Here is a 15,136-nt window from a genome sequence, read left to right as displayed (position 1 = left end):
TCTGGTTCTGAGGGATCCTCCCTGCTGAGAGAGCGGTCAGGGATGCAGGGATCGCCCTTCTTCAATTACTGGGTTCTGCGGAGCCACGGGGCTGCCAACCCAGCCAACTTGCTATCTCCTGGTAGGAGTGAATAAGGAACTGAATAAAGAGAGAGAGAGAGAGAGAGAGAGAGAGAGAGAGAGAGAGAGAGAGAGAGAGAGAGAGAGGGAGAGAGAGAGAGAGAGAGAAAGAAAGAAAGAAAGAAAGAAAGAAAGAAAGAAAGAAAGAAAGAAAGAAAGAAAGAAAGAAAGAAAGAGAAATCAAAAAGGAAAGGCTTGCTCCTGGGTATGGTGGAGGAGAAGGTTTAATGTAGATACAAGGGAGAGCACAGACAGAGACAGCGATACCTGCGAGTCCAGAGTGAGCAAGGCCACTCTAAACTGGGTCATGTAAAGGGAAGAGGGAACGAGAGAAGGGAGAGAAGGCACTGACCAAGTACAGCCTGGAACAAGAGACTGGTATAGCCAAACTAGATGCATAATCTAGGGGCCAGAGGAGCTGTGGAAGAGAAGCCAGGGCTGGAGATGGTTAGGATAGAGGGCAGAGTATGCTAGCCAAACCCTGTAACAAGTAGGGACTGAGGGATCCTGGGAGAACCTGGCGGCTAGACTAGCATCCACTTTGATATGTTAACGGGCTCCTCAGTTGGCTGTTTGTCCCAGGTTTGAGACTCAACAGGAGCCGCCTCTGTCCACTTTGGCCCAGGTGGCCAAGGAAGGTGGCCTCCCTGCAGAGGTGACATTTGAAGAGAGGCTATTATAGAACCCCAGGCCTACGTGGGCCTGGGCATTGGATCCTCTGCTCCAGGGTCACCTCCTGGAGCCCTTCAGGGTCATCAGGTTGCAGAAGTGTCTGAGTGGGTCAGAGGTGATGCTGTGCTCAGAGACAAAGACTTGAAGGCTGAGAGAGTGTCTGTAGAACCCTAGGTGCCCTTGTGGGACAGAACCTCAGCTCTCGGGTCCAGGTGAGGCCACATCCAGTATGGCTCGAAGTCCTTGTATTTCAGAAGAGAAAGTCCAATTTCTGTTCGCACAATCCCAGTTTTTAAACACTGCTCCCCACACCCTCCTTTCTTCCCTGGTTCTTTTCTCTCACTTCACACAGTTTGTTTTCAGAAATCCCCCCAAGCCTGTGACATTTGCTTTCAGAGTTAGAATATTTTCTTTTTCTCTATCCCAGAGCAAGGCTACTGGCTGAGATTTCCTCAGGGTCCTGCCTGCCCTGCTGGAGGGCAAGGGTGCGTGCAGCCCTGACTTTCAGAAACCAGCTACAGGAAGCAGTGTTTACACAGCATCTGCTGTGCACACACACAAACACACACACACACACACACATGCACACATGCACACATGCACGCACACATGTACCCTGAGAGATGAGGTCACCATCTGCACCCCTCACCAGATGAACAGAAACCTAGGGTATCCTAGCATCCATCCATCTGTGGCCACACAGCAAGTGGGGCTGGAGCAGCCATTGTGTTTCCAGAGCAGGGGAGACATGGCTAAGTGTTCCTCCATTCATTCATCCAGCTATCCACACAGTCATCACAAAGCGAAACAAGAGAAAGACAGAACCCACGGGGAAGCCATAGAAGCTGGGAGAGGACTGTGCTGGAGCCCTAAGCACACAGGAAGGGCCTGGGCACCATACTGGAAGATCACCCTGAGGAGATGTGAGCACAATTCTTGTTAAACCTCAGCACTGCCCCTGTGAGTCACATCTAAAATTCCATGGCCTAAGAGATCAGGCCACACCCCTAATTTAGGGTTTCAGCAAAGACTCAACTTCTCTATGTCCTTGTTATGTGTGCTATGTTGAACTAGGTCACTCGATATAAAACTTCCCAACAACTCCTGAAAAGTTGGGTCGTATTTTATTGAAGGCCCCTCGAAGAGTTTCTCTGAAGGTGCTTCTCTGGCCACCCCTACCATCCCTCTCATGGTCATACAATATGTTCTGTCTGTCTGTCTGTCTGTCTGTCTGTCTGTCTGTCTATCTATAGCTCTCCCTTCCTTTCTTATTCTCACTTTTTTAGAAAAAATATTTGTTTTGTATTTTACTTGTATGTTTGGCTTTGAGATAGGGTCTCATTATATAACTCTGGCTAGCCTGGAGCTTGCTATATAGACCAGGCTGATCTTGAATTCACAAAGATCCACCTGTTCCTGTCTCTGACTCCTGGATGTTGGTATGAAAGGCATGTGCCACCATGCCTAGACTATTCCAACTCTTCTTTATTTTAATTTTATGTTCATTAGTGTTTTGCCTGCATGTGTGTCTGTCTGTGTGAGAATATAGAATCCCCTGGAACTGGAGCTGCAGATAGCTGTGAGCTGCCATGTGGGTGTGGGGAATTGAACCTGGGTCCTCTGGGAGAGCAGTCAGTGTTCTTAACCACTGAGCCATCACTCCAGAACACCTCCCCCATTATCACTCCTAATGAAGCTCCCATACAGCACCCTACAGACCCCAACCTCAACCAAAGCAGACTCATTGTAGGGTACCCCACACCAACAGAGCAGAGAAATAAGGAAAGGGCAGGCATGGGTCAGGAGGCAGAGGTGATGGCTAGGAACAGTTCACTGTTTACAGCCCACTCTTTACACTTAGAGATTCCCCTCCTTACAGGGCATGCTCATTGAATAAACCCAACACCGAAATAAGAGGGACCCAGACAGGACACTTGCCTGAGATTGAGCGCTAACCACCATAGGAGTCACTATATCGTTCCTGTCCTGAGATAGGAGGCGGCCAACTTCAGAGTCATCCATAAGCCCAGCACAAGGACACCTCCTTGGGGACCACCTTCATGCAGTGCATAGCCAGGGGACTCAGGACACAGTAGGTAGATCTCTGCATTGGATATTGTCTTTGCCTGAGCAGGGAGATGGGCGTCATTTGGGTGATACAGTTGACCACTGACTTAAGAACACACAGTCCATTTGGGGTTCTGGCTGCAGGACTCTCCAGAGCTTTGGTTCCTGGGCATTGCTGGGCTGGTGCCACACAGGCAAGCAGAGACCCAATCACACATTTACCAGGTGAGAGACTGCTATGCAGAAAGTATCTTGGTTTCCTTATCCGGTAAAAAGGATCATGGGAGTTATTATTGAACTCTCTAAATGAGCATATGCTTACGTTCTGCAGTGCAAAAGCAAAACATCATGCATCGTGGATCAAACAGAGGCGAGGATCATGTCAGGGTGGAGGGGGTGTCAGAGGGGATAGTGACAGACCCGTGAAAGTCAGGCTAGCAGTTTTGATAATGATGGCTGGAGTTGTTGCTGAAAACCGTTGCTCTTGTCAGGATGCTGAAGGTGTGGCTTTGGTCCTTAGAAGCTGTTCCAGCTATAGCAGCAGTCCTCAACCCAGTAGGTTGTGACCATTTAGAGATCAAAAGACCCTTTCATAAGGATCACCCAAGACCACCAGAAAACACAGATATTTACTTCAGACTCGTAACAGTAGCAAAATTACAGTTAGAAAGTGGCAACAAAAATAATTTTATGGGGTAGAGGGGTGATCACAACATGAGGAACTATATTAAAAGGCCTCTCAGTCTTGGGAAAGTTGAGAACCACTGAGCTGTAGAATAAGAATTGAGCGCTTCGCTGAATCCAACCAGGAGGTCAGAGACGCTCCAGAGGGGAGCTGACAGTAGAAGCTGGGAGGTAGAGTGGGGGCTTCCTGGGTAGTTCTGGTGGAATGGGAAGGTCATCCCAGCACAGTCAAAGGCCTAGAGACTTCTGCAGGCTCAGTCTGCTCAAGATGAGAAGGGCTAGAGGATGGATGGGTTAGAGATTTGGGAGAGAGGCTGCAGAGGTGAGACTGAAGGTCCCTCTCCTGCCCACAAGCACCAATCATGGTGCTCACAGGTCTCCTTTCAATGCCTGAATCCAAGTCTCAGTTCTGCTTGACTTTGTGACTCTAGACAAGTGGCTTTGTGTCTCTGAGCCTAGCCTCTTCAGTGTCAAAAATAAAGATACCAGGAGCCTTGAAATCTCGTTATAGGTGTATGGATTCATTCATTCATGTGCGTACCCATCCATTCATTCATGCATTCATCCTTGCATTCATCCATTCATTCATTTATCCATCCATTATACATACATACATACATACATACATACATACATACATGCATGCATTATCCATGCATTCATCCATTCATTCATCTATCCATCAATTATCCATACATACATACATACATACATACATCTATCCATCCATCCATTCATTCACTCATCAGGTGCTTGTGGAGGCAATGGTCAATACCAAGCTCTGTGCCAGATGGCAAGGACACTTGGCCTCATGTGACTAATATGTTCTAAATGGTACAATGGTTAGACAGTCCTAATACACATGTGATTGTGGCATTATTTGACCATTGTTCAAACTGAGAGAAAACTGAGGCATGTAGTGAGTGGTGAGAGCACAAGGCTGCACCCCAGTTTGGGTGTGAAAAGAAAAGATGCTCACGGGGACATGGTAGGGGAACAGCAGAGAGCCAGGGTCAGGGAGTTCAACACAGAGGAGAAGCGCAGTGAGGCCCCCCGGGAGGGAGACTGCTCATAGTGTATTGAAGGAGCATCGATTCGCTCCCTATGGCTGGGACCGCTGAATGAGCTCTGAATATACAAAGCAAACATTGACTGAATTGAAGGGAGAAATTGATAGCAGCCACGTTAGCAGAAGACTTCAATATCCCTACTTTCAATAACAGATGAAACAACCAGACCGATGAGGGGAGGAAGCAGGCACCTGAACAGCCTTGCTGACCAGTAGGACTCAAATAAGAGACACTAGTGTGCATTCTCCAGGACAGGCTGTTGTGTTAGGCTACAGAGCAAAACACATCAATAAATTTAAGAAGATTAAAATCATGCAAAGAAGCCTTCCCAGTCAGAGTGAAATGAAGCAGGCAATCAATTCTAAAAGAGAAATGGAAATACAAATATGTAGAAGCAACATTATCAAGGGAGGGGGGTGTCTCTCTCTATAGCCCTGGCCTGAAACAGACCAGGCTGACCTTGAACTCACAGACACCAAGATGCCTCTCCTTCCCAAGTGTCAGATTAAGTGCATGTGCCACCACACCCACCAAGCAGTTTATTCTTAAATGACCAGTGGGTCACAGAACAGCTAAAAAGACAAACGAGAAAGTATCTTGAGGGAAGCAAAATATGGCTGAAAGGGTGGTTTTCCAGGCGTCTGCTGCTCTCCCAAAGGACCGGAGACCATTACCACACCTCACACAGCCTTGTACAGCTCCAGTTCTAGGGGATCTAACACTCTCGTTTGGCTTCTGTAAGTGCAGTGCACACACGGTGCTCATGCATACCCTCGGGTACACACATACACGCTAAATAAGTAAATACTTAAAAAAAAAAATACAGTGTTCCAAAATGCAGCCGGCATAGCAGGATGTGAGGGAAGGTTACACTGTAAGCATCCACAATGAAAGGGAAAGATCTCAAAATCTCAACTTCAGAACTCAGCAAGAGAAATAAGAACAAACTGAACCTACAGCCCCCAGAAGAAACAAAGTAGCAGAGACAGGGGCAGAGCTATAGGAAGTCAACGGAGAGGAAAGGAATACAGGCAAATCAATAGTGCTAACAGTTCATTAAAGATCAACACGATTGACAAACTCTTCACTGGAAAAACTAAGGGGAAAAAAATAGAAGGAAGAATCCGGTAAACAAATTCCGATATGAAAGAAGATATCACAATTGATGTCACAGAAATTAGAAAGCCTCTAAGATAATGTTGTGCTATTGATGTGCAACACTCAATAACAGCCTAACAGAAATGAATGGATTCCTAGGAAGGTAAAGCTTCCTAAGAAGTAAAAAAAAACAAAAACAAAAAACTAAGAATATATATACATACATATATATACACATATATATGCATGTGTATAATATATTATCTATTATATGTCACATAAACATATATTATATAGAACATATTATACATTATATGTTCTGTATATTTGGGACTAATAAGGAAATTGAATCTGTAACAACCTCACTACTAAAGCCGTGCATGGCATGAGACCTTTGTTGCAGAGTATCAGACTTTTAAGGAATTAACATCAACTCGTTCCCATGAATTTAAAACAACCTACAGAGAAAGGGAAGTTATAAGCTCATTCTCTGAGGCAAGTGTCCCCCCAATAGCAAAGCCAGAAAAGCACCACCAAGTAAAATAAACCCACAAGCCTCTATTCCTGATGAACACTCACATAAAAACCTACAACAAAAAACACACACAAGGTAAAGTTAATGAAGCATGAAAGACATTCTACACCTGACGTGGAATATGGAGGTCTAAAGAGAAATGACTCCCATAATCTCAGATATTTGAACACTTGGTCCCCAGTTGACAACCCTGTTTGGGGATGTGGTGTAGCCTTATGAGAGAAAGTGTACCACTGGGGAAGGGGTTTGAGAGGTTATAGGAACACCTCTCTCTCTCTCTCTCTCTCTCTCTCTCTCTCTCTCTCTCTCTCTGTGTGTGTGTGTGTGTGTGTGTGTGTGTGTGTGTGTGTGTGTGTGTGTGCTGCATGTCGAAGGTGTGGTCAGTCTCTCAGCTACCTGCTCCAGCAGCCTGCTACCAAGCCGCCCCCATCACTGTGGACTCTCCCTCTGAAATCAAGAGCGGAAATGAACCCTTCCTTCTATAAGTTACTCATGGTCACAGAATTTTATCACAGTAACAAAAATGTAACTAATACATGGGATTTTCCCTCCTAGACTTCCAAGATTCTTTAGCATCCCAAAATCAATCAATATGATGCACTGCCTTAAGAGAGGCAAAGGAATACAGTCATCCCAGTTGAAGCAGCAAAACACTTAGTGAGAGTTTAAAATCCTTTCATGTTTAAAACCATAACACTCCACCAAGTAGGAACAGAAGGAAGCCACGTAGTGAGAAGCCACAGTCAAAGTTGTTCTCAACTGTAAGAACAAGGAAGCTTTTCCTCTTGGACCAGAAGCAGACCAGGGTGACTTCCCACATTGCTCCCATTCATCACAGTACTGAAGGCTCCAGACAAAGCAATTAGACAAGAAAAATAGCTACACAGTATCTGTGATGGACTTGACAGGATTTAGAATCACCCAGGTCAGGACTCTGGGTGTATGTGTGAGGCTGTTTCCAAAGTTTAACTGAGGAGGGAAGGCCCTCCCAGGGCCCATGGTCCCACATCTGGAACAGAATATAAAGGAGGCATGGAGCACAATGCCGGCATTCTCTGCTCTGACTCTGTTCCTTTAAGATGAAAGGAAGTAAGGAGTCACAGCTGAGCACCTATACCATCGATGAACTCAAGCGATGAGAGGAAGTGAGGAGTCACAGCTGAGCACCTACACTGTCGATGAACTCAAGTGATGAGAGGAGGAATCGCAGCTGAGCACCTACAACATTGATGAACTCAAGTAGCGCTTGAAGTCTAACAACCTGGATGAACCTCAAGGTCATTATGCTCAGTAATACAAGCCAGTGAGTTACAAAAAGCCAAATATACCACAAGCCTGCCTATATAAAGCATCTAGAGGCGGCCAGTCACAAAGGAGTTCCCAGAGAGAAGGATCATACCACTCACTGCGACTTGCAGTCAGGCAAGCTAAAAGTGTTCTGGCATTACAGGTGGTGCCGGTCTCACAGCCTCATGACTGCAATGCCCTGGTTCTGCACATCTAAAAATGCAGATGCTATTAAATGAAGGATGCTTCACTGGGTATATTTTGCTATAATAAACAAAAATTTAAAAAAGCCTCAACTAGCATAATGTACCATATTGATAGCCATCTCAAACTGATGCAAGAAAACAAGAAAGAAAAGGAAAGAAGGGAAGAAGGGAAGAAGGGAGGGGGAGGGAGGGAAGGAGGAAGGGAGGGAGGGACTCTTTCTCCCCATACATTTCTACCACTCACTCCACACCAAGGGGATGAAGGCAGCTTCCTGAGTAAAAACTTCTTTCACCTATCAGCAGGAGGGAGGTGCCCTCCTCTCTGTACCAGGAGGCTCCCAGCATCCTTGCCTTCATCCACCTCAGCTGCACACAAGGGTTGATCCATACTCACTCTCTTGAAGGGAAAATATAGATTAAAGAACAAGCAGCTACGAGCCTCCGAGATGCCCAAGCAACCTCAGAGCAGTGAGCAGGGAATGGCTTGGAAGCGGGAGACGTTACAGGGACCGTGCCTGGTCAGTGAGGAGACTGGAAATTTCTCAATATGTCATCATTCTTCACGCAGCTTCTCTGCACGCTCCTTGCGGTCACAGGACCCATTCTGGTTCCCTTCTTGGGATCCTTGAGTTAACCTATTGTCCCGTTATTTGGTTTGTCCTTTAGTTCTTTTTGGTTTTAAAAAACAAATGCCACTTTTGTGGGACATGAGCTGCAATGGAGGGACGGATATAGAACATTGCTTCCCTCCTCCAAGTCACCTTCTGCCCCTGCAGACCTGTATCCTCACCCATCCAGCCCTCCACTTGTGTGCTCGATGCTCTTACAGATAGGGCCAGGAGATGCAGAGTGACCCTTCAGACATTGCTTCTGTGCACACTCTTTGAAGAGCTGCCTCCACACCAGCCATGAAGCCTACACCCCCCACCCTCCCCCACCCTGAGCATAGCTTAGCCTCATCTGTGTTACCCCACAGGCCAAACCCAAGGCCCAGCCAGCGTGGAGTGGGGCAGAAGCAGATTCAGAAATGTGCTGGTTGAATTGAGTAGAACCTGACACCGAAATAGAATAAGCCCCTGAGGTTGTGTCATTTGGAGTAAAGGTTTGGAAATGAAATATCTCTTCTATGGATCTCTGGGGACCACACCCTTCTTCAGAGTCAGCTCCATGCCTGTGACAATGGGCTGCCAGCATGTGTGTGCATGCATGAACATCGATGTAGACCATGCAGCACTAATGTGTCAGCATTGGCACTGAGGGTTGTCATGAGTAGATCATGCAGTGACCAGCATAGCTTCGAGATAGCATTTCTCCATCCCATGTCCCCAGAAAGCTGGCTGTTATATCTGGAGTTTTTCTTAGAAACTGCTCAGATGAGAAATATCTTACAATCTCAGAATGGGATCCAATTGTTCATTTATTACAAGACAGAAAATTCAGGAAGCCAAGAGCAAGAAATGCCATGTGATAGATGACCCTGACACTGTCGACCTGATAAATGAAGAGCCAACTTTGAGGCCTACCTAGGCACACCTCTAGGCTAGGCTGCAAAGGTGTATCCAGACACAATGAGATGCCGTGGACTTTAACCTAATAAACAAATCTTGCTTTTAAATTTTATTTTATGTTTATGAGTGTTTTTTCTGCATATATGTTTGGTGCTTGGTGTTTGGTGCCCTTGGAAACCAGAAAAGAGCATCGGACACCCTGGAACTGTGTAGCTATGAATGATTGTGAATTTCCATGTCAGCACTAGGACCAGGTCCTGTGCAAGTACAGCAGATCATTTTAATCACTGAACCATCTCTCCAGTCCTATGGACAGCTTTGTGAGCCATCAGTGCATTCAAGTTTTTAATAAACTATAGTCACGTAGTGGCACTACCCATTGGAATTTTTAAAAGGCTGAGACTCTTAAAAGATGAACTGTGTTTTATATTACAATGTTAATATTAATTATGCACTCTTGGGGACAAACAAGAAAGGAAAGGTTATGGTTCGATAGTGACGTGTCTGTGTGTCAAGTTGACAAGGGCTCAATTGCACTGGTTAGCGTGTAAGGAAGACAGAACCTAAACTGAGGAATTGCCTGTTAGAATGGCCTTTGGCTATGTCTGTAGGGGCATTTTCTTGATTGATGATTGACGTCACAGGGCCTCGCCCACTGTGGGTGGTGCCACTGCTGGGCAGGTTGTCCTGGATTGCAAAATGAGCAAGTCATTGACAGCAAGCCATTGAGTAGCCTCAAAGCCAGGGAGCCACATCACTGTCTTCCCCAGCTCTTCTCTACCTGCCAATCAAGTCACCAACCTATGACTGACGCAAGTGCCTGCTGTGAACCAAACTCCTGCTGGCAGCATTTCCAGCTAATGCTGGGACAATGACAGACACAGTCAAAGAGAGGGAAGTGGGATTGTAATCTCCAACTTCCAGAGGGAATGACTGATCAGGAGAGAGGTGGAGTCACCTCCAAGGTCACCACCATCATCCCAGAGAACTGGAGGATTGTTGTCATAGAAACAAGGAACGTGTGTGTGTGTGTGTGTGTGTGTGTGTGTGTGTGTGTGTGTGTGTGCTTGCGTGCGCGCACACACCCCTCCACCACCCATCTGCAGAGATGTAACCTTCTGTGACCTCCAGCCACATCCCAGGGCAATTCCTCACAGCCCCTCCTATCTACCCAAATCATCCCATGAATCCCACAACATAAATATCAATGATTGTCTTCTGGGCCCAGAGGCCATGGCCGTCTGTCTGGAACCATAGCTCTGCTTCCCAGGGGACTCATCTTGCTGACAGTCACAGTATCCAAGATGCCTCTCCACTTACAGCTTGTTAAGATAGTGGCTTGTTACTAAGAAAGATTTATGGAGGCTGGCAGTCTTCATGATGAAGACTCTCATGATGTGATTGCCCGACTCCAACAAATCTGTCCACTGTCAAATAGATGCACAGAAGACATGCAACAATGATCATGACATTTTAATTCCACTTTTGCTTATATCGGATAATTGAGTGTGAAACTAAATTGCCCAGACACGCACAGGGCCTGTCTCTGGAAGGAAGCTAGCTGGACCATGCCCATTTATGATAAAGGCTATCCTACTCACAGGTATTGAGAGGTGTTTTTTAGGCTAGTGGTTCTCAACCTTCCTAATGCTATGACACTTTAATACACTTCTTCACGTTGTGGTGACCCCCCCACAACCAAAAATTATTTCATTGGTATTTTATAACTGTGATTTTGCTACTGTTGTGAATCATAATGTAACTATCTGATAAGCAGGATAACAGATAGATGACCCCTCAATGAAGTCACAACCCATAGGCTGAGAACCACTGCCCTAGATGCTCCTTCCAGCTGCCTCCATGCAGGCTGCCTCTGCTCATGGGAATCTCCAGAAAAAAAAGGGGGGGGACAAAAAAGCATGGAAGAGCTCAAGGGAGGAAAATCTCCAACAGCCATTGCTTTTCTTGCTTTAACCCACTGCAGCATCTCCTGGATGCTTGTAGAAGCTCTGCATCCTGGAGGCTCTTTAGCCATCCTGGATTATTTCAGGTACCTACCAGAGACCACAGGCCCACACCAGCCAGATCCCAGACTCCCAGGAGTCTGAGCTCCTTCCTCCTCAGCCCACACCCTCATACTGATTTGCCAGAGCTCTTCCTAAATCCTAGCCTACACTTCTTGTCTCTAAAACAAATTAGGCCGCAAACCCCAGCTTCCAAGAAATACTTTCTGACTGCTTCTGCCTCTCCCATACTAGAAAGGAACACAGTCCGGGTCTGCAGTAGCCATGCCTACCTAGAGACCACAGTTCTACCTCTGATGAGGTATCTCACCTCCAAGTTCACTTGGAATTGAAGCACCTGCGCCTCATGATACAATGTATCTTTTCTAGGATAAATTCTCAGCAGATGGAGCCTGGGATGGAAGGAGATGCCAAATCTCCCTTCCCTGGGCAGAGCCATCATCCCAGGAGAAAGAAAACTGACTTAGACATTCCCTTCTCCAACGAGGGACAGAGGGACCAGAGTGCAGGAAGACCACTTCCATGTTGTGGTGACAGCGTCCATGATCACAGATCAGCTCAGTTGTGTAAACCACCCCCCCCCTGCTGTTCTGGCCTGGGGCATCAGGGGCCTCTACTTTTCTCCTAATGTGTGTTCCACATTGGCTGTTTCTCTGCTTGACAACGCGCAATTCATTTAAGGCTCTCTGGTGGTTGCTTGGTGTCTCCAAAGCCCGCTTTTCACAGGAAGATCAATTCCAAGAAGGTACTTAAGTCTGTGCAACATAGAGCCATTAACCAGAGCTAAGTGGCCCATTGTTCACAGAGGGGTCTTTGCCTGAGACCCGGAGATGATAAAACTCTGCCTGGCCACCCCATGGGGAGCCCTGAGGCCACAGGCGCAGCACAATTTTACAAGCCTTAATTATTTTCCCTCCAACCAAAGTTAAGTTTCAATACTGAGTCCAGGGAGACCAATGAAGGAGCCTCAACAGAAGCCAAATTAGATGCATAGAAAATCCCTCCCAAACCATCCACCTAACGTCTGTCTGCTCCACCAGACCTCCTTCACAGGTGGGGGATCTGTGGGAAACAGATGAAGTCTTGAATGTGCATTGCTGACATGGACACACATGTGTCAAGGACCCAGTGTCTCGGACTCATGGGAATGAAAGTGAGACAGAGTGATAGCAACGCCTTCCCCTGCCCTGAGTGCAAGAGTTGACAATGTTTAACCAGCATGTGCAAAAACTAGCAACTGAAGCTCCCCCTGCCAGGATGCTGATCCTCTGAGACAGCTGCCTATAGACTCCTCCTGCCAGGATTAGCTAACTGCTCTCCCTGTGCTGTTACACAACAAACTCAGTGAGACTTCAGAGTGTTACATAGTTATAGCTCTAACAGAATATGCACAGCCTACTTGGCCCCAGCTTTTCTACACGTGTGTCTATGTCCTTTCTTCATTCCCCGGAAGACTCTAGTCAAGGTTCCAGGATCCAAGATGCATAGGACACAGCCAGGAGCCTCTGGTTCCCCCAAGCCCCAATTTCCAGCATCCTACATCATCCAGGCTCAAGGGATGTGGGAAGGATGCATACAGCCAAGATGTACCATCAGGGTGAGGCCACTGAACCAAACAGCTTCTGGCCAGTGTTCCACAGTGTCCTAACCACCCTGGTGTACTCATAGCCCCAGCTAAACTAGCCTAGCTCTGGCCAGAGCAACATAACCACACAGAAGAACTGCAGGCTACACACATAAACAGAGAGAGAGGCTTCTGGCCAGTGTTCCACAGTGTCCTAACCACCCTGGTGTACTCATAACCCCAGCTAAACTAGCCTAGCTCTGGCCAGAGCAACATAACCACACAGAAGAACTGCAGGCTACACACATAAACAGAGAGAGAGGGGGGGGAGAGGGAGAGAGAGAGAGAGAGAGAGAGAGAGAGAGAGAGAGAGAGAGAGAGAGAGAGAGAGAGAGAGAGAGTCTTCATGTCTTAAGGCACTGTGACACTTGTGTACCACGATTTGCATCTCCTCAGCATTTCCTTTGTTCAGATATTTGACAAGTATTTGCTGAGGGTTTGCTTTCTGTACTAACTGCTCATTTCCTACTCTCAAAGAACATACAGATGACAGTGGCATTAAACAAATAACATAGATATAAATATAGTAAAAATACACAATCTTTTGCTCTGAGTTGCCTTAAAATACCATAATAAGAAATTAAGTTGCACAGAACTTCATTGCACCAGATAGAAGAGTGGGCCCTTGTTCAGAGGGGACTCAGCCCCCTGAGTGCACAGCTGGGCTCACTCTGCATGTGGGAGCATGGCAGTTGGAACACAGTGGTGGGTTAAGCCAGCATCAAGTCCCTGGGACTGCCATGGCATGTGATAGGACCTCTCTGGAAAAAGAAGCAAGCATCCCATGAGTCCTTCTGTCTCTTCTGGACACCTTGGAGTTGGAGCCAAGCCAAGGGGAGGAAAATGGAGGTGACATTTTGGGGCCATCAGGGGAGGGGGAGGAAGCAAATGCAATCTTGCGGGATGTGTGATGTGAGCAGAAGCCATGGCCACAGAGCCTGTCCAGGAGTGGGAGTGTTCTCTGTCTTCTGTATATAGCACATCCCCACCAGGTCACTGGACACCTCTGAGGCCCTATTCCTCAGAGATGCGAACTGCTCTTGGGTAGTTTGGCAGAGGGTTCTTGAGGATCAAGTATGACCATACATGGTGAAAAGTAGACCCAGATCCTGTCCTGTGCTTAATGAAGTCTCCTCCCTGATTCATGAATTCACAGAACATACAACATGCAGGCTCTGAGACAGTAGCTGTCCATCCATCAGAGCCTGCACATCTGGGTTTCAGCTGTCTCCTCTCATCCCCACCTGCCCAGCCTTCAGCCTCCATTCAGTGGGACAGTCCCTCTGAAAAGGCAGTTCTGCTGTCCCCTCTGACACTCACTGTCCTTTTATCGTTATGACTTTTATCGTTAACTTGATGCAACCTGAAGTCACATGGGGAGAAGAAACCACAACTGAAACCTTGGCCTGTTGCTGAGAGGCTGTACCTGGGAAAGATTGCCTTGACTGATATCGGTGTGGGAAAGCCTTGTTCACTGTGGGCAGCACCATCCCCTAGCCTGGTTCACTGTGGGCAGCACCATCCCCTAGCCTTGTTCACTGTGGGCAGCACCATCCCCTAGCCTTGTTCACTGTGGGCAGCACCATCCCCTAGGCAGGAGAACTTGGACTATGGAAGAATGGTAACTGACCCTGATTCAGAGAGTAAGCCAGTAACTAACATTCCTCCATGGTCTCCTTCAGACTTCTGTTTAACTTCCTGCCCTAGTGTCTCTCTGTGGTGGGCTGAGAGTATAAGCTGAAATAAACTCTTCCACCACAACTTGCTTGCTTTTATCACGGCACAACAGGGAGTAAAGTAGGAGAACGCCTCTCCAAGTCACTCGCCAAATTCTCTGCTAGGCCGCTGCCAGGGGTTTGTTTGTCTTTGTGTCCGGAACCTTTGCCTACTTATCCAACCCTGGACCTGGACTGTGTCTGGAGCCCACTCACTTCTTGCTCTCCACCCAGCTGTGAACACTCAGAGGTCACAGCCTGCTCTGCGTTCTGTTTGGTACCTTGGTCATGGCAGGCTCAGGGTTTGAGTCAGTTCTGCACCTCCATATGTCACCTGTGAGGGGACAGGTCACCCTCCTAGGGACTAGACCCCAAATGACTGTACCAGGAGCCTGAGGCAGGACCGGGGCTGAGCACCACATATGCCTGGAGCTTTCTCAGATCCTTCCATCTCCAGAGTGAGTGCTTGGGTAGGAAGGACACTTCCCGTCTTGCTGATAAGGCCTGAGAGTCAGAGAGTGTCTTC

Source organism: Mus musculus, chromosome 4 (genome assembly GCF_000001635.26).
Source record: "Mus musculus strain C57BL/6J chromosome 4, GRCm38.p6 C57BL/6J".
Lineage (NCBI taxonomy): Eukaryota > Metazoa > Chordata > Mammalia > Rodentia > Muridae > Mus > Mus musculus.
This window is presented reverse-complemented; position numbering follows the sequence as displayed.